At 41.1% G+C, this 20,566-nt stretch overlaps 1 pseudogene; it reads left to right on the top strand.

The window, feature by feature from the left end:
- Nucleotides 1–2,562: 2,562 nt before the first annotated feature.
- LOC127425859 (uncharacterized) lies at nucleotides 2,563–3,913 on the top strand (annotated as a pseudogene).
- The last annotated feature ends 16,653 nt before the right edge of the window (nucleotides 3,914–20,566 follow it).

The following is a 20,566-nucleotide window of genomic DNA, read 5'->3' as shown; positions in this document are numbered from 1 at the left end:
TGTAATTTCATAACATACTGTGTATCTTCAATGAAAGGTCATAGTATCATGACATATCAGGGTGGGCAATAAATCAAGGGACACACAAAAAACCTCCACTATCAGTGTTAAAATTACAGTGGGTATACGCAAATTTGTATCCATAGAAGTTCCTGATTACACCACTGGCCCCCGCCATAATAAACGGGAGCAAATTTACTGTACGGAGAATGGAGACTTCACCCGCAAGTGGTGAGCCAAGTGTGGGAGAGATATGAGCAATCTGCTGTTACTATAGCAGCTTTGCATCGCCCGAAAACACTCTTGAACTGTCATCTGAACCAGTGTCAAAAGCGAAACCACATGAGAGAGTCCCAGCGTGTGCGCAATAGAGACTAAACGGCAGCCAGAAAAAGTAACAGTTTTGAGATTTTAAACTTCAGCCAATTAATCTTCAGCTTTCAATTTGTTTTATATCTGTATGTATAGTGCCTAATAATGCACTGGCAATGTGCACTTAAGTTTATTTTGCCAATAAAGCTTAATATGAATTAAATTTACCCATTTTATCCTAATATTTAAAATGGCATTCCATTGGAAAACGGCAGATGATTTAGCCAAACTTTTAAAGCATGTCCACTGATTTTATGGCATGTATACATATACTTGTATCAAAGATTTATTCCTGTAAAAATGTGCCTAATTTACTCTATCTGATAAAACTGAACATTTCAACATGTACATATTTAAATAATTAAAATAAATGATGACTAACCAATTTCTTGCAAGTTCTTTGAGACAAAGTATAAAGTAAATATATTTATAATTGTATTTTAATGTTTGTTTTAATGTACCATATACTATGATTAATCGCGATTCATCACATAAAACTGTGATTCATAAGTTACACATTTTTATCGATTCATAGCCCTAAAAAAACTGCATTAAAGTTCATTCAAATTCTGTTCAGCATGGACTGTATTATGTGCTGTCTATATGCAGACATTGACATGAGAAGCTTTTTCAGTTCCTCTCAGATCTTATGTGTATGAATCACAACACCGCAGCCTTGAGCAAGGATGTGAGTTCTTTCTACAGCACAAATAATATGTCAAAGCTAGACTGCTTGGATGCTCTGTTTGGACAGAGATATGGAACCCTGGAGGTTTTTCTAAGGTGATGGCTGTATTTACATCATCTTGGTTGAAACCACAAATGCATTTTGTTCTTGGCTGTGATATAGAAAAGGGATACTCTTAATCATAGGGCGTGATAGTATAGGCTGCATCTTTTGTATATTCTATATTAAATCATTCTTATACTCTCTGTCCTTATATACTGTAACCATACCATCATGTGATACAGAATTAGCAAATAGTAACAGCATCAAAACATTTTAATGAAACATCAAAGGAGCTTGGCTCTCTGTCCTGCCCTCCACTTAATGCCTGATGTTGTTAAGAGCAGCAATGATGATGCATGTCTCACTGCCTAGATACAACTCAGCCAATCAAAACGAGAGTCAACGTTTCCTTAGCAACAATGTCAGAGCTCACTCTAAATGAAATGACTCATTCTCATGAAAACCAGGAGCACAGAAAAGTTCTGCCATTAAACTGTTCGCTGTTCATTTTGTAATGTCACGCAAATCTGGAAAACTAAACACACTAATTAAATCCCAACTTGCAACAATAACAATCAAAATGGCCATATGAATAAAAACATTTTGTTACCTCACATCTGGCAGTGGGGACATCAAGCTCTAAACACAATTAAATTAAAGCTGTGAACCAGCTCGACATTTTGAAGTAAATGACAAACCAGCTACTTTTGTGCTTTCTCAAACTGATTCTTGTTGAAAAATGCTGTCAGTGTCTGACAATAATGAATAATTTGGTAGAAATAATAGATGGAGCCAAAATTATTTTAGCCTTTTTCCTTCTACTGACACGCAGTACTGTCTACAGATGAAAAGGGGGAGAAAGAAAGGGTAAAGGCCAAATCATATTTCGGGTGTGCGCATTGCGGATCGCTCCGGGCACAGTATGTGTGACGCAAATTGCGTCATCAGCACAGCTGCGCGACTTGACCGTGCGCCGCCTAGATTTTCTTGACTTGCGCACACTGTCCTCATCTGTACGCATGCGCTGGCTGTTGAATGTACTAAAAGAGTGTAACAAAGCAGTTGTAGTGTGTATGCGTTGAACGTGTACCTATTCGTTCACGGTCAGAAAAGTATCCACCTTTTCCCTGGGGGTCTTACTGGGGAAACGGATGTGGGAGGAACTTCCGCCAGAAGTCCTACTGTAGCATTCGCTCGCTCTGGCTGCAGTCATTTTAGTGAGTATTGTGTTTGTATTTGTATGTTTTGTTAAAGTTGCTTCGTCTGGAACACTTTACGATGTCCTTACGGTGTTCAGGGACAACATGTGCAGTTCGTGGCTGTACATACAACCAGGTGAAGCTTAATCTGTGGCTTAAACAAGAGTGTTGCTTACACAGACCAAGAACAAAGGCGGACTGCTCCTGTCAGCGTTGGTACCGTTTCCATCGCCTCCCACACGATGATGAAGCTAAACGAGCATGGTTAAAAAACCTGAACTGAAAGAAGCCTCCCAAAACGTTCATGTGTTCTCGTTTAATTTTTTCGACAAAAAGCCGATGGAGGACAACCCATACCCCACGCTGTTTCTGGGTTACGAGAGGCCACCAGAGAAGAGACGCCGACTCCTCGGGAGAGATGACAAATGTCTCTCACCAGGTTAGTTAGCCTACATTATTATGCGTCACACAATGTTCAGCGTTCACACAGAACCCTTTATTTTTGGATTGTGCTACAATCTGACTTACCAGACTACTTTTTAGGAGATTGTGAAAATGCATCATTTGTGTGTTCAGATTTAGTGATTAAGGTTAGAAGTCATATTTACAAATAATTCCATGGACTAAACATTTGTTTATTCTTTCAACTTTCTGGCTTTAAATTATGTTACTTTAATGTTTTTCAGTTGTCTTAGTTGGTAAACTACTGTTGGTCTTATGTTACACCCTAAATGTGCAATTCATACCTGTAACCTGCAGGTAGGCTGGATACGATGGATGTGTCAGAGTCTACTTCAAAGACCTTTCAGAATGCCCAAACACAGTGGTCAGACCCATGGATGGAGGACCACACCTACTCCAAAGAGTCTACTATCACATGTGGCACGACAATTGCATCATCACCAGAGATGTCACAGCCTGTTGCTAATTGTACATTGCAAAATGATGCTGACTGCCTATTGTACACCGGGATTCCACTTCTGGAGTTTCACACACTTGTATCCTGCTTACACTTCTTTGCTCCTGCTTCATCTTCAATACCTGTTTTTGACCAAATTCTGATGACATTGATGAAACTAAGACAGAACTTTGTCATAGCTGATTTGGCAAGACGCTTTAAGAGGTCACATGGTCAGGTCAGTAAAACACTGACATTTTGGATAGATGTTATGTATAAGCATACCAAAGATCTTATACCATGGCTGCCCCGGGAAACAATAAAGGCCACTTTGCCACAGCCTTTTAAAGACAATTTCCCAAGTACTACTTGTGTGATAGACTGCACCAAAACTGTCTTGCAGAAGGCTACAAATCTTGACTCTAGAATGAATATTACAGCCACTACTACGCCAGTAATACTCTGAAGTATCTAGTGGCAACTGCTCCATCTGGAATAGTGACGTTCATTTCAGAAGCTTATGGTGGTAAATGCAGTGACAGGTACATTACACAGAGCTCTGGATTTTTGGACTATTTGCGTGCTGGAGATGAAGTGATGGCGGACCGTGGCTTCACCATTAGGGACCTGCTGGAGGAACGTAAGGTGAGGTTAGTCATACCAGCGTTTACACGCAAGCAGTGCCTAAGAGGAGAGCTTATTTCAAGAAAATAAATACCCAACATCCAACACATTTAACATTACTCATTCAAATGAGCTGATGAGTTTAATGTGTTCAAACAGAAGCATGAATTTGCCATTAATACACTGCAATATATATATATATAGTAATTATATATATATATATATATATATATATATATATATATATATATATATATATATATATATATATACAGGGTTGGGAGGGTTACTTTTGAAATGTATTCCACTACAGATTACAGAATACATGCTGTAAAATGTAATTTGTAACATATTCCATTAGATTACTCAAGGTCAGTGACGTATTCTAAATACATTGGATTACTTCTTCAGCACTGGTAGATTTTTTCACTTGTTTTGACTATAAAAACTCTGCCAGTACAGTAAGACAAAATACATATGTTAAAAATACATTCTCTGAAAAACCTAAATATCTTATGCCGTGTTGTTTCTAAAACAAGATTAATCTAACTGATCTTGTTTTAAAGATTTTTTGGATATTTTTACAGGAAAACAATACAGAAATTATTATCAAGAATATGATTTTTGCCCTAATATCAAAGGTCTTACTAGAAAAAAGAAATTATGATCCAACATGAATTTTGATAAAAAAATATGATCATGTCTGGTAACGTGCATGTAAAATGGCTTGAAATAGCATTTTAGCTTTGTGTAAAGCTGACAGTTTACACAAGGTTTATTTCTATTTCTTCTACTCCAAACTTACTCCAAACTTACTTCTCTGTCTGCTCATATGAATGTAACACATCATAAGAAAGTGTTTCACCGCTGTTCAAATGCACTTTGGATCGCATCATTTATATGTATAAATGTTTTCCATCTGAAAGGACTAAATAATAAATGAAATAAATGACAACAAAATGCAAAATAATACTATTTGAATGTAACTGTATTCTAATTACTTTTTTCGAACATATTAAATTGTAACTGTAGTAGAATACAGTTACTTACATTTTGTATTTTAAATACGTAATCCCGTTACATGTATTCCGTTACTCCCCAACACTGTATGTATATATATATATATATATATATATATATATATATATATATATATATATATATATATATATATATATTTAAATTATTCATATGCTGCTGTACATGTCTGAATAATTATAACTGTATTTGTATGTTTTTATTGTATCTGTAATGTATTAACGGTTAACTATCCCTTTAACATATGTGACAAAAAAATAAACAAAAAAATATATAAATCAATTTGTGAAACATATTTATGTTGTGTTTACTAGACTAGATTTCTTATGCCCTCTGCTTGCTCACAAGCTGCAGGTACTTATGGCAGAGCTTCATTTATTTTCTGCAAAATCATCAACTAATTTGGACACCATGTGTAAAAAGTAAAAATTCTGCAGCTGTTGCACTTGTGCTTCAGCATAGTCTTTTTCAAACGGAATGTCCATTTGTAGGTGTTCAGATAGAGTCCAGATGACCAGCTTGCAGCTATGTAGACCCAGACACATCATGGTCAGTTGGATCTGAAGGAAAATAAAATTACCCTGCTCAAGATTTTGATCAATATGACTACAATAAAATTTGTTGTTACTATGTACAATTACTGCTAATAATTTGTTGTAAAAAATATTTTTTAACCAACTGAAGGTAGTATCCATCCTTTCCATTGGGAAGAATGACATACTGCCCATCACCCAAGCATTTGATATCACTGCGTGGGCGACTCAGAAACTCTCTGAGTGACACTTGACTTCCAGGAGCTGTGTTGAGTCAGGAATCCCATCTGGGCTGGCTCCCAGCCAAGGATGATCAAGGTGCACCACCAGGCCTCTCTTCTCCACAGCATGCCCTTGGCTCTCTTTGTGCTTGATGACATTACTTTCGTTTTCATGTCCATATTTTGTTGCACTATTTCCACTGAAAGTTGGGTACACATGTTCATTCAGGAATTGTTTTGGGTTAGTAGTACTCCGTTTGGGGACTTTCTGTGCTCTGCTTGCAGTTAGACGCAGCTTCCTGGCATCATGCCATAAATGTGAAGCACTTTGGACCCTGGTTTCTTCCAACAGCATAGCTGCTTGGATGGGGGATAGTTTAATGTAGGCCTCATAAAACTTATTGCATTTCCTATAACTTTGCATTATGCTGTGTTCAGTATGGGATATCTCTGAATCCTGTTGGCTTAGACCTGACTTGTTGCTGTCTACATCTGCTCTAAAACATTGCTGAAGAAGACCATCTGTCTGTAGCTGAAACAGTGGGGACATCACAGAGGAATTTACATGACTAATAAACTCTGTGTGTGTCCTAAAAGTTTGGGGGAGGGTTGTGATATCTGGAGGTGATATTGATGGTCCTGGATAGGTGTGACATGGCCTGTGGTGTTTAAAGTCTATATGCTTTGCCTTCCTCGGCCCTACATTCTTCCGCACACCTGAATTCCACTTCTTTTGGACATCAGTACATGACATGCCTGTCTTGCCCTGCCTGACTGCATTCTCTACCTCCATTTGGAGAGAATGTAATGATCTAATTTGTGTAATTTAGCAAAAACACTGGCTGAGCTCAGGTGATAATACTACCACAACTAAAAACAACAATAATCAGTATTATTATGATTATAATAATAGTAATAACAACAAGAACAATAAAAATAACAATCATCATCTTTTTTATCGTTACTTTACTTACCTTCCACATTATTGCAGCTGCGTGACTACATGAGCGCCCCGGTCCTGCGATACATGAACATCCCGCTGTCTCGATGACACCTAGTTTTGTGACTAAAACCCAAGCCTTGTGATGTGACACATTCAGGCTTTGACTCGGCTCTATGTCTGCTTTTAAGTACAAAAGGTCATTTCTCACATCCTTAAAAACACACAACCAATTTTATTACTATGAAGATATTGATAAGCTTCCGAGCTTTTCAAATCAAATTGCTCATTGCCTTGCCATCGCAAGCAGTGGAATCACGAAAGTAGCTAAATATGCTACTGTACGTTACCCGTGGCCACTTCTTTAAATCGTCCTCCCAACCTTATATCAAGGAAGGAATTGGTACCCGAATATTGTCCTTTTTAAGATCTGTTATGTTGTGCTCCCACATCTTGAAAACCGAAAGACTGACAGGACGTACGCTGTAATGACAACTGTTTACTTCTGAGATTTGTTTATTTCTTCACGGAAGCAGAGCTGGAAGTACCTACCACATTTTGCACAAAGCACCATGGGGCGTAGGAAAAAGGTGGATACTCACAAAGGCAACTCGGTCAACCGGGCGCGAGGCCGGATTTTTGCAACATGCAAAAACAAAGTATACCTGGGCCTTAAGGGTTTTATTCAATACTTTGTGCAACCTCCCTTTGCCAAGATAACAGCTCTTAGTCTTCTCCTGTAATGCCTAATGAGGTTGGAGCAGTGTTGTAGTCAAGACCACCTAAACCGTGACCAAGTCAAGACCAAGACCAGAATGTATCGACCGAGACAAGACCAAGACTTTGAAAGATTGAGACCAAATCAAGACCAAGACCTAGGCAGGGCAGGCCAGGTCAAGACCAAGACCAGACCAGTGCGAGTCCCACACTGCATGACACACTTACGATAAAATGTGGAACATGCAAACCATAGGCACTCCTCAAATTGATCTGAAAGATCCACATTCCCATAAAAACACCCATAGAAAACGTCATGGTTACTGGTGTAACCTCCGTTCCCTGATGGAGGGAACTGGTGTCAATGTAGTGACACTAGGGGTCACTCTTGGGAGCCCGAGACACCTCTGGTCTTTGATAAAAGGCCAATGAAAATTGGCGAGTGGTATTTGCATGCCACTCCCCCGAACATACGGGTATAAAAGGAGCTGGTATGCAACCACTCATTCAGGTTTTACGCTGAGGAGCCGATATAAGGTCCGGCCATTTCAGCGGGTAGTCCAGCGCTGTGGCAGGAGGGACCAACGTCTCGTTCCCTCCATCAGGGAATGGAGGTTATACCAGTAACCATGACGTTCCCTATCTGTCACTCACTCGACGTTGGTGTCGATGTAGTGACACTAGGGGTCCCTATACAAAACGCCACAAGGCTGAACTGTGTTACGTGAACTGGCGGTGTGTGGTGGGCAGACTTGCTGTGTGCCTCATAGTCAGCACACCAGGTCGACACGTAACCTCCCCCAACACAGTTATGAGTGTTGAACGGCCCTTTTTGGGGACAAGTCGACTACCCAAAGATAGAGACAGGCTTAACCCAGTCGTGGCCTCTTTTCCCCTTCTCTTTTTCCACTCCCTAAAAAAGAAGGGGGATTATCCGACTGGGCCGCCAGGTCTAGTCGGGGGGTGTCCCTCCCAAGGGGAGGACACCGCGGAGACCACACCTCGCCCCAAGAGAGGGGGGAATATTTAAGTGGAAGAATATGTCACATGGTCTTTCCAACCATGTGGAGAGCCTTCAAGGTAGATCCTGCCCAATGGGGGAGGAGTTACTACAAACATGGAGACTGGGGCAGAGGGGCTCTGCCCAAGGAAGACACAGTTTGCCAGTAGGGAAACAAATTAGCGGAAGATATAGATTGCATGGGGTTAGCCTTACAGGGAACCGCCACATGCGGAGCACCTACCCCAGAACCGGGCTATTAGTTAGCACGTGTACTGGGCCGGCAGCGAGTCTCTCCGAAAACTCGACTGCCACAGGGCTCGGAGGAAGTCAACCAGGGAACAAATTTTGTGAACACTACTGGGAATTAACAGCGCACGTCCTCAGCTCAAAAGGAGGTGGAAGGTGCTATGTGCAAGCGATACACCCGGCCGGCTATCCCGGGCTTATCCGCTTGTTGCGTGCCACTGCCTGGGATGCAACCGGTTCCACCCGGAGGTTGTAGAACCTTGCAAAGGTGTTGGGTGTTGCCCAGCCCACTGCTCTGCAAATGTCTGTTAGAGAGGCACCCCTGGCCAAGGCCCAAGAAGCTGCTACACCACGGGTAGAATGGGCTCGTAGCCCTACTGGGGGCGGCATGTTTTGGGCGAGATATGCCATAGTTATGGCGTCAACGAGCCAGTGGGCGATCCTCTGCTTGGAGACAACGCTTCCTTTCCGCTGTGCACCAAAAGCAGACAAAGAGCTGCTCAGAGATTCTAAAGCTCTGCGTGCGATCCAAACAGATGCGTAAAGCACGCACCGGACACAGCGACAACAGGGCTGGGTCTGCCTCCTCCTGGGGCAGCACTTGCAGGTTAACCACCTAGTCCCTAAAGGGGTGGTGGGAACCTTGGGCACATAGCCCGGTCAGGGTCTCAAGATCACGTGAGAGTAACCTAGACCGAACTCCAGGCACGTTTCGCTGACAGAGAACGCTTGCAGTTCACCTACCCTCTTGATGGAAGTGAGCGCAGTCAGGAGGGCAGTCTTCATGGAGAGTGCCTTAAGCTCGGCTGACTGCAAAGGCTCAAAGGGGGCTCTCTGTAGACCCTGAAGAACTACAGAGGTCCGCTGAGGGAACGAGGCGCGGCCTGGAGGGATTCAGCCTCCTGGCGCCTCTTAGGAAGCTGATGATCAGATCATGCTTCCCTAAGGACTTACCGTCAACTGCGTCGTGGTGTGCTGCTATGGCAGCAATGTACACCTTCAAGGTGGAAGGGGACAGCCTCCCTTCCAACCTCTCCTGCAGGAAGGAAAGCACTGGTCTGACTGCGCATCTCTGGGGTCTTCCCGATGGGAAGAACACCACTTAGCAAACAGATGCCACTAAAAGGCATACAGGCACCTCGTAGAGGGAGCCCTAGCCTGAGTGATCGTGTCTACCATCGCAGGTGGGAGACAGCTTAGGTCTTCCACGCCCCGTCCAGGGGCCAGACATGGAGATGATCTGGGCACGGGTGCCGGCTGGTGCCCCGTCCCTGAGAAAGAAGGTCCTTCCTCAGGGGAATTTTGCCAGGGGGGAGCTGTCGCGAGGAGTGTGAGGTCCGAGCACCACGTCTGGGCGGGCCAGTAGGGTGCTTACCAGGACGACCTTCTCCTTGTCCTCCCTGACCTTGCACAGGGTCTGTGCAAGCAGGTTCACTGGGGGAAAACGCATATTTGCGAATGCCAGGGGGCCAGCTGTGTGCCAAGGGAGGCCTCGGTCAGGGTGTACCAGAGCGGGCAGTGGGGAGGATTTCGGATATGTCGGAGCTGATATTAGCTAACGTTGATGTAACGTAACTTTATATACATTAGCTACATAGCTTTATGTGGTCTGTTTATGTAGCAAAAACGTAACTTGGGAACAACAATTTGTCACTACATGCCCTGTCCTCTCAATCTCTCAGAAAATTAACACTGCATTAGCAACATCCCTCAATATATGGTAATTAAATTAGGTAGATTTCGCACCTAGCTAGGTGGCAAATAGCTGGCAAGCAACTGAAACTAGCACCCTAAAAAACAGTAAATACATAGGTAGCTAATATGTATAGCTAATACTCGCTAAATCTCTTTGGGTGAGGGGTGAAGATGAGTTTAGGTACAGATTCTGCATTCCATTCAAACTGGATGTGGGATATTCCACTTGATATCTCCGATCTCCGACTAAAGGCATTCCAATGGCAGATGCTCGGAAGATGACGTTAAAGGAAACAAAACTGCAATGCTCCCGTTAGCTTAGCAGGTGTTTGACTGTCACCAGAGATGTCTCCTAGAAACCCAATTCATAAACAATCTGCAACACTAACATTTGTGCTACAGGTGTAGGATTATCAAAGAGTATAATTTACCATGTTTTGAACATCTGCTACTCTGCTAACGTTTGTTGAACAAGCTTTAATATCATGTAATGTAGGAACGTTGACTAATTTATCGATATTATTTAATCAAAATGCATGTTTATCACTTATTTTGTACATCTTCCTGGGTGCCGACAAGATTGTGTGACGTCATGCACCTGCATCTCAGCGAAATCGGAGTTTAAAATTTCCGCACAACTTTCCAAGTTGTAATTATGACTTCAAATGGCATTCCATTGCACTTTTCCCCATAGGAAGTTGGAAAGTCCGACTTTTCGAGTTGAATGGAATGCAGCAAGAGGCTGATTGCTAACGTTAGCAAGCTAGCTTTGCTAGCATCACTTACACTTAGCTTACCTTTCTTTATGCTTCCTTTCTAAGTGCCTATAAAAGTTTGACATGGTCCCAGCCATCTCGGTAAGCATTGCATTGCAGAATTTACATACTGCTGTGTGTTTTCTTTTGGATACTTTTTTGCAGTCAGTCAGTGTTTCCCAACATTCTTTTCTCCCACGGCACACTTTCTACGATTAAAAAATCCCTTGGCACACCACTATCCTACATAACCATCGTCGATAGATTTCCTTGTCAAGAACTTGTCCATGTTTTCTGTCTGTCTTAATAGCATGAATTCGTAATGTTTGAAATTCGGTTGCAAATAACGCAAGTAATAAAGGTACGCTATATAATGAGGTCACAGATGCCAAGAGCGCTAACTGGATAATGAAAAACCAACAAATTTGTGTCTTTTCCAATTTGTAGATTTTTTTTCCAATTTGTAGATTTGTTTGACCTAAGCTGTCTCCCACCTGCGATGGTAGACACTATCACTCAGGCTAGGGCTCCCTCTACGAGGTGCCTGTATGCCTTTTAGTGGCGTCTGTTCGCTAAGTGGTGTTCTTCCCGTCGGGAAGACCCCAGAGATGCGCAGTCAGATCAGTGCTTTCCTTCCTGCAGGAGAGGTTGGAAGGGAGACTGTCCCCTTCCACCTTGAAGGTGTACATTGCTGCCATAGCAGCACACCACGACGCAGTCGACGGTAAATACATTTTTAATTTTTTTACTGTATTTTCCGGAAATAAAGTCACACCTGACTATAAGTCGCACCGGGTCAAAATCGCGTTGTTGATAGAGAGAAAAAAAAAACATAAGTGGTGCTGACAGAGGTCGGATCCAGCTGCCGCCCAGCCTCCATTCACTGGTTCAGATGTCAAACGTGCTAATTGAAGATTACAATACCTTAGAATCTACACATAGTATCATGGTGTTTTTGGACTTGTTTAAAACAGGAGAATTTGCTTTTAGTAATCGTATGTGACAGTTTCTCATTCTTTTTATGTTTCATGAGAGAAACGTGACAAGTAAGCCACATCTGTTCAAAACATCTGTTAGTCTATGCTGTGCACAAAACAGCTTTTAGTCTGTGAGTAAAACAATACACCTGTTGTATTCTATTCATTCATTTGGTTCACTGACTGAATGTTTTTACTTCAGATGTGATAAAGAAGCATCATTTTTTGTGGGCATGTGATGAGTTGTGTTTGACAGCGGACTAGATTTTGTTAGAACAATAATTTTATGATGGAAAAAATATTTAAACTGGTTGCATAAAATACTTTGTAATGGAAAATATACTGAATTGGCAACTTTAAAACTCTTCTACCATTTCTATGCCTTCACTAAAATACCGGAACAAAACGGTATTTATTTATTTATTTTTAGGAATTTGATCATTTTCCATGGCACACCTGAAAATCTTTCATGGCACAATAGTGGGCACAGTGGTTGGGAAACACTGGTTTAGGTAGCCAAATTGTATCAGACAGCCACAGTTTCTTCTCCTGTCTCCCGCATTCACTTTCTTGGAGTGCGTGTGAAGGGGGGCGAGAGCCATTAACAGTAACAAAAATGTCAAATTAGAAATGAGTCAAGTTATTGCTTGCATTTGAAGCAGGAAGTTTTACATCCAATCACAGTAAAGATGTTAACAAATAAATCAGACAATGCACAGGCAATTTAGTGATATCTCCGCAGTTGTGGTCTTGACTGGTCTTGAAATAAAATCCCAAGTCCAATTTGTATGAGACCGAGACAAGACCAAGTAAAAATGCAGTCGATTCCGAGACGAGACCGAGACCTTCAAAAAGTGGTCTCGAGACCGGTCATGAGTACTACAACACTGGGTTGGAGAACACATTTCAAGGGTTCTGAGACCATTTCTACATACAGAATCTCTCCAGATCGTCTAAATACCGAGTTCCACACTGGTGGACTCTCCTCTTCAGTTCACCCCACAGGTTTTCTATGGGGTTCAGGTCAGGGGACTTGGATGGCCATGGCGAGCCTTGATTTTGTGGTCAGTGAACCATTTTTTGTGATGATTTTGATGTTTGTTTTGGATCATTGTCCTGTTGGAAGATCCAACCACAGCCCATTTTAAGCTTTCTGGCAGAGGCAGTCAGGTTTTGATTTTTAATCTGTTGATATTTGATAGAGTCCATGATGCCATGTATCCGAACAAGATGTTCAGGACCACTGGCATAAAAACAGACCCACAATGTTAAAAATCCACCACCATATTTAACCGTGGGCCTGGGGTACTTTTCCATATGGCTACCTCTCTGTGTGCACCAAACCCATCTCTGGTGTTTGCTGCCAAAAAGCTCTATTTTTGTTTTATCTGACCATAGAACCCTGTCCCATTTGAAGTTCCATTAGTGTCTGGCAAAATGAAGATGCTTGAGTTTGTTGTTGGATGAAATTTATTTATACCCATGTGGAAAAGGAAGTCATGGCTGAACAATTTCATGCTCCTAGTCACCCAGGTGTACTAAAAGATGTAAAATATGAATGGGAATATACTTCAGATATATTTTACTCATTAGAATATCTAGGGGTGCCAATTCATAGTTTTCAGTCACGTGACTGGCGTGGAGACCTGGAGGGCAAAACATCGTTCCAAAATGGCAGCCAACACTGGACACTCCATAGAACTGCAGCACAGGTCTGTCAATTTTCCATCTGTTTCAAGCCATAAATAATTAGATCACCTCTCAAAAGAAGAAAAATAAAGATATGTGAACAAACTGCAAGTTTTGGGCACTTGCAATCCATATACAGCACCCGCCGCAGTATTTCAATCACTGAAAACAGCAAAGTCCCTGCCAGAGCTCCACTTTGGCAATGTTTAGATATATCTTGTGGAGAATCCCTCCCCTTGCACTGCCGCCAGGATGAAAGTGCACAAAAGTACAGACAGTTATCTGTATTTTCGATCTGGATGGGTCAATAATGCTGCCATTTGGGACGTGAAGGACAAGAAATTCTTCATTGTCAGAGCAAAGGTGAGTGCTAATTAGCTAACGTTATTTTCAGGGTCACTGTTGTCAGCGTTCTAGGGCAGTAATATTTTGGTTAGGTTAACACAATATCTTATGACATAAATCCAATCAAAACTTTTTTTTCAATGTCAGGTAAACCATTCCTACAGTTTAAATGACCCACAATTGACAGCTTGGGTTGCTGTAGAGAAGGACGGATTGGTGCGATTTGGCCACTGCACTTGTATGACAGGGTTAGGAGAAGTGTGTTCGCATGTAGGTGCCATACTCTATGGTTTGCTAGCAACTGTGAACAAACTGAGTTCCACTGCATGCACTGATGAGGCATGTATGTGGAACGAGCCTATTATGGCAGCCATAATGACAGTAGGTTATGCAGAAGGGAGCCAGATAGGTTTCACAAAGGCCCAGAGATAGAGATCTGCTGATGGGTGTGGTGACCTCTCCCCTGCCAAGATTCCACCTCCAACACCAGATGAATGCATAGCATTCTACAATATGCTACATATTTCAGAAAGCACTGAAAAGAAACCTGTCAAAAGCTCCATTTTGTCTGTTGTCCCTGGCCATGCAAAGAGGTACATACCTCGGGCAGTGCAGCTGAACATTCCTGCAACCCTAAGCAAGATGTACAGGTCACTGTCACGCAAAGAACTGCAGGCAAAGGGTGATGAGGTCTTTACAGGGTTAAGCATAACAGAAGATCAGGTACATTTTGACATCAGTCAGTAAATGTGGTCGAAGACATGCATGTCAGGAATGTCCCAGGCACAAGTGACTAGGATAGTTCAAGTGCAGAAAACTAAATTCTCCACAGAATTCAATAAAGTCATCTCTTTCTAGTAGTTTATTCAATCAAAGTTAATTCATCACTGTTTAGATTTGTCAAATATCACAAACCTGTTACTCAACCTTTTTCAATTGTTGTGCCATGTGATAGAAAGGGACAAGACTACAATCAAAATGTTTTTGTATAAGCCTACAATGCTGTGAAAGATGTATTAAAAACTTTTATGCAATTTGCCATGGTTTCCCTTCCCATCACTTTTGTGATTTACATCCACTTACCTTATCACCTTGCTGGTAAAATACAAATGATCGAAATAAATGACACATCTGCTAATAAGGATGTCATTTGGAATGATGCCTCACAGCAGTAATGTTACTGTGATATGAGCAGTGTACATTGTTGTGGTTATCATTTATTACTATCATTTGATACTTAAGGTGTACAAAAACATTTCTGTTTTTAGATGGGGCACTAAACATGAAGGAAAGGAAGTTGAGGAGTACACCAAGATGATGGAGAGCCACCACACCAACCTCACTGTAAGGAATTGAGGGCTGGTCATCAGCCATCAATACCCATGGTTAGGGGCATACCCAGATGGCATATTAAAATGTGACTGTCATGAGATGGGAGTGTTGGAGGTAAAGGCACCCAGCAGCCTTCAGAATAGCACTTTGATGGAGAAAAACATTTTGCCTCCAAGAGGTGAAGGGTAAACTTTCATTGAAGAGGGACCATCAATACTTCTATCAGGTGCAGACTCAAATTCATCTGACACAAGCAAGCTACTGTGACTTTGCTGTCTGGGGACCAGGGAAAGGAGGCAAAGGGGAAATCCTCATTGAGAGAATTGTGCCTGATACTGACTTTTTTGAAACCATGTGTGAAAAGGTTCACACATTTGTCCAGAAATGTGTCATTCCAGAGCTAGTAGCAAAAGTGTTTACAGCTCCTATTCTAGCAACATCACATGATACCGCCAAACCATCTGAAGGCAAGGGCTATTACTGTGGGGTGCCCGTCCATGTATTTTACACACACACTACCGGTCAAAACTTTTGAAACACTTGACTGAAATGTTTCTCATGATCTTAAAAATCTTTGATCTGAAGGCGTTTTGATCTTAAAACATTTGATCTTAAATGTTTGAAATTAGTTGTGCCACCATATAAATTTATTTCATTACAAAACTAAAATTTTATAAAAAAAAAATTAAATAAAAGTTTTTGAAATTGATGACTTGGACCAAATAATAAAGAAAAGCAGCCAATAAGTGCCCAACATAGATGGGAACTCCTTCAATATTGTATAAAAAGCATCCCAGGGTGATGCCTAAAGAAGTTGGTTGGATTTTGTTTAGTCACAACATAATTCCCATAGTTCCATTTATGTTATTCCATAGTTTTGATGACTTTACTATTATTTTAAAATGTGAGGAAAAAAACGTTTTTAGTTTTTGTATATAGATGCATATAGTTATAAAAGATGTATATAGTTATTTATGATTAAAAGTATGAATTCATCATTGTCATTGTCATTATTTAATTGATGAAATAGTGCAGTAACACACTTTTTTCTCATGTTTAACCCAAAGGAACAATTGAGGGAGCCAAATTTGTCAGTGCACAGCACACATGGACTATTTTATCTAGAGGTGTAAGAACTTTAGGATGCTCAGCGTCACACATTTGAATTCCAATTGTAATTTGAAGTATGGTATACCGATTCCTTGCCTCACCGTTAACTCTCTCAACATGGATCCTAACCGATGCAAGTCCTCGTGTGGACTCCAATTCCACTGGACCCAGTTGCTTTTTGCTTTTTGTAAAAGCTGGGATCTTAAGCTCAGCATTGTACAGACCAACTGAATCTGCCACATTAAACCCTCTATCAGCTAGTATCACATCACCTGGGCTGAGGTGATCCAAAAATCTATTTCTTTCTGTCAAGTGTTTGTCTGATGTTCTGCCACCCCATCCTTTTCGATCCTTGTGGTGTTATGCCAATTAGCTATTTCATGGTATGGTGATGTTTGTATTTTGAGTATGTCTGTGCTCTTAGGCATTTCAATGAAAATCTCAAAGCAGTCAATAATACAGGCAAATTTAAGAAAGACCTGTCTAAATATCATAGGCATAAGACAGCTGAAGCACTTCTCGATTTGGCCAAAACACAAGTATGGAACAAGCCTTGCATTCAACACTTCAATGGTGCTTTTAAATGTTCTGCTGGCAGTTGGAATTGAGATCTTAAAGATACAACCAAGCAGTGAAAGGGGAAGGTTCATTTTCAGCCTCATAAGAGTTAACAACAGTTGTTGGAAGGGAGAGAGGTTTGTACCAGTCTGCAGAAATGATATCACAAACGTTAAAACTACTTGTAACTTGGAATATGTGGGGATTCCAGTCACTGCCTTCACCTTTTCATCATCTTTTTCAAAAGCCAGTTCATCAAATGTTCCTGATTTAATAATGTCCTTCAGCCTATGATTTTCCTCACTGAGGTCATTACATTCCTTTTGTAATCTTGCAATCTTTTCCTTGCATGGTTTGTTGTCACACTGTTGTTCATCCTCAGCAGGTGGCACAGGTTCAGCATCTGGCACTGATGACAGTTCTAGAAGGACATCCACTGCATCTTGCTGCTTTTTCTCCTCCACCCTCTTGTTCTGCATTCTGCTGTGCTGCTCATATCTTTCCATGTCTTTCTCCCTTTTCCTCTCCTTGGTGGCTGGTGTGTGTGATAACATGGATGGAACCCAGTCAGGGGATAACGGGTCATCAGATTTGGCAGCTATTATGTTACAAGAGGGTTTATGTCCAACATATGCCAACAAGTTAGAAGTAATGTTAATAATGTTTGTGATATTTGGTAAAACCCTCTCTCCCTTCCAACAACTGTTAACTCTTCAGACTGAAAATGAAACTTCCCCTTAACTAGATAACTTATTACAGGTGCATCTCAATAAATTAGAATGTCGTGGAAAAGTTCATTTATTTCAGTAATTCAACTCAAATTGTGAAACTCGTGTATTAAATAAATTCAATGCACACAGACTGAAGTAGTTTAAGTCTTTGGTTCTTTTAATTGTGATGATTTTGCTCACATTTAACAAAAACCCACCAATTCACTATCTCATAAAATTAGAATACATCATAAGACCAATAAAAAAAACATTTTTAGTGAATTGTTGGCCTTCTGGAAAGTATGTTCATTTACTGTATATGTACTCTACTTGGTAGGGGCTCCTTTTGCTTTAATTACCGCCTTAATTCGGCGTGGCATGGAGGTGATCAGTTTGTGGCACTGCTGAGGTGGTATGGAAGCCCAGGTTTCTTTGACAGTGGCCTTCAGCTCATCTGCATTTTTTTGGTCTCTTGTTTCTCATTTTCCTCTTGACAATACCCCATAGATTCTCTATGGGGTTCAGGTCTGGTGAGTTTGCTGGCCAGTCAAGCACACCAACACCATGGTCATTTAACCAACTTTTGGTGCTTTTGGCAGTGTGGGCAGGTGCCAAATCCTGCTGGAAAATGAAATCAGCATCTTTAAAAAGCTGGTCAGCAGAAGGAAGCATGAAGTGCTCCAAAATTTCTTGGTAAACGGGTGCAGTGACTTTGGTTTTCAAAAAACACAATGGACCAAGACCAGCAGATGACATTGCACCCCAAATCATCAAAGACTGTGGAAACTTAACACTGGACTTCAAGCAACTTGGGCTATGAGCTTCTCCACCCTTCCTCCAGACTCTAGGACCTTGGTTTCCAAATGAAATACAAAACTTGCTCTCATCTGAAAAGAGGATTTGGACCACTGGGCAACAGTCCAGTTCTTCTTCTCCTTAGCCCAGGTAAGACACCTCTGACGTTGTCTGTGGTTCAGGAGTGGCTTAACAAGAGGAATACGACAACTGTAGCCAAATTCCTTGACATGTCTGTGTGTGGTGGCAAATTCTTGAATCGATTTTGCTTGACAATCCTCATAAGGCTGCGGTTCTCTCGGTTGGTTGTGCATCTTTTTCTTCCACACTTTTTCCTTCCACTCAACTTTCTGTTAACATGCTTGGATACAGCACTCTGTGAACAGCCAGCTTCTTTGGCAATGAATGTTTGTGGCTAACCCTCCTTGTGAAGGGTGTCAATGATTGTCTTCTGGACAACTGTCAGATCAGCAGTCTTCCCCATGATTGTGTAGCCTAGTGAACCAAACTGAGAGACCATTTTGAAGGCTCAGGAAACCTTTGCAGGTGTTTTGAGTTGATTAGCTGATTGGCATGTCACCATATTCTAATTTTTTGAGATAGTGAATTGGTGGGTTTTTGTTAAATGTGAGCTAAAATCATCACAATTAAAAGAACCAAAGACTTAAACTACTTCAGTCTGTGTGCATTGAATTTATTTAATACACGAGTTTCACAATTTGAGTTGAATTACTGAAATAAATGAACTTTTCCACGACATTCTAATTTATTGAGATGCACCTGTATTTAGCTAGCATTAGATAACTGTTAATGTAACCATTTCCCATCTCAGGAAACAGTTCCGCTAACTAGCGCAAGTCGTCAAGGACACTGAAGTTGGTTGCGTCGCTCCAAGAAAACGAACCATGTCTGAACGATTATGTAAAGATATAATGACTAAAAATACAACAATTAAAATACTCAGTGTTTACTTGAGCTTACCTTTGATGAAATGTTTGCTGCAAAGACGTGTGTATTTTGATGGTTGCCATTCTTTGCACTCCCCGGGGACGGAGGCACATCTAATAGCACAAATTCACAATCTCCTCCTCTCTGGGTTTTCTTTCTCAGTCGGGATTCTGTAAAAGCACAACCCAGGCTTGTCTCCTCATCGGTTAGTGCATCCAACTGAACAACAACTATCCGGCTTTTTGGCTAAACAAACCTAAAAATAACTGGCGGATAGCAGAAGAAAGCCTTGTTTTTCCCTCCAGGTGGGCGTTCCTATAAGAATGTGACGTCATGTGAAAACTATGAATAATTGTGGCAAACGTGTTTTGGAGAAAAATATTTAATTATGAGATTTTTATTTTCAAATTTCGTATGACCGAAATTTAAGTCATTGCTCACTGATAATGCCCCTCGCTCGTCCAGGTGGACTAAAAAATGGCGCACTGACATAATTTTATGCCACTGATGCAAAATGCTGTTGGTTCCCGCATATCTCAAGACCTAACGTCATTGATGTTAATAGCACCTTATTTGATTTGGTGAAAATTTTCAGTAAATAACCACACACAAAGCTATCGTATAGCTCAGATGAGTCATATGGACTACTTTTATAGTACTTTTTGTCCTTTTGAAGCATGACAGCAGACTTTTGAATTCACTTTGAATTTGACAACAATAGGTTGAAAGTTCTTCCGCTGAAAATGGTCTGTGCTTACCGAAATACAAACCACTGCCCTCAGTGGCCGAAGTTGGAAGTGCTGTTGAATATATGGGCACAAATGAGCTCCAGTTTTTAACCCCTTACAAAAATCAAGAGTTCATGGCAAATTTGACGCAAACTTGCTGCAAATTCCCTGCTAATTATTTTCACATGCAAATGAGCTTTGCGGCAAACCTGTGGCAAATTATCCATTGTTGCCAAAGGTTTGCTGCAGGTTCACCACTATTGGTGAAAAGCCATAACTCTATATTTTTTTTAAGAGAGATGAAATGTCCACAGAGTCCACAGGCATCAAAAGCAAGCTGTAAAGTGAGTTGCATTTTTATTTGTTAATACAGTCAACAGGAATGCATATTTTATTTACCAAA

The sequence above is a fragment of the Myxocyprinus asiaticus genome, chromosome 35 (genome assembly GCF_019703515.2).
Source record: "Myxocyprinus asiaticus isolate MX2 ecotype Aquarium Trade chromosome 35, UBuf_Myxa_2, whole genome shotgun sequence".
Classification (NCBI taxonomy): Eukaryota; Metazoa; Chordata; class Actinopteri; order Cypriniformes; family Catostomidae; genus Myxocyprinus; species Myxocyprinus asiaticus.
This window is presented reverse-complemented; position numbering and strand designations above follow the sequence as displayed.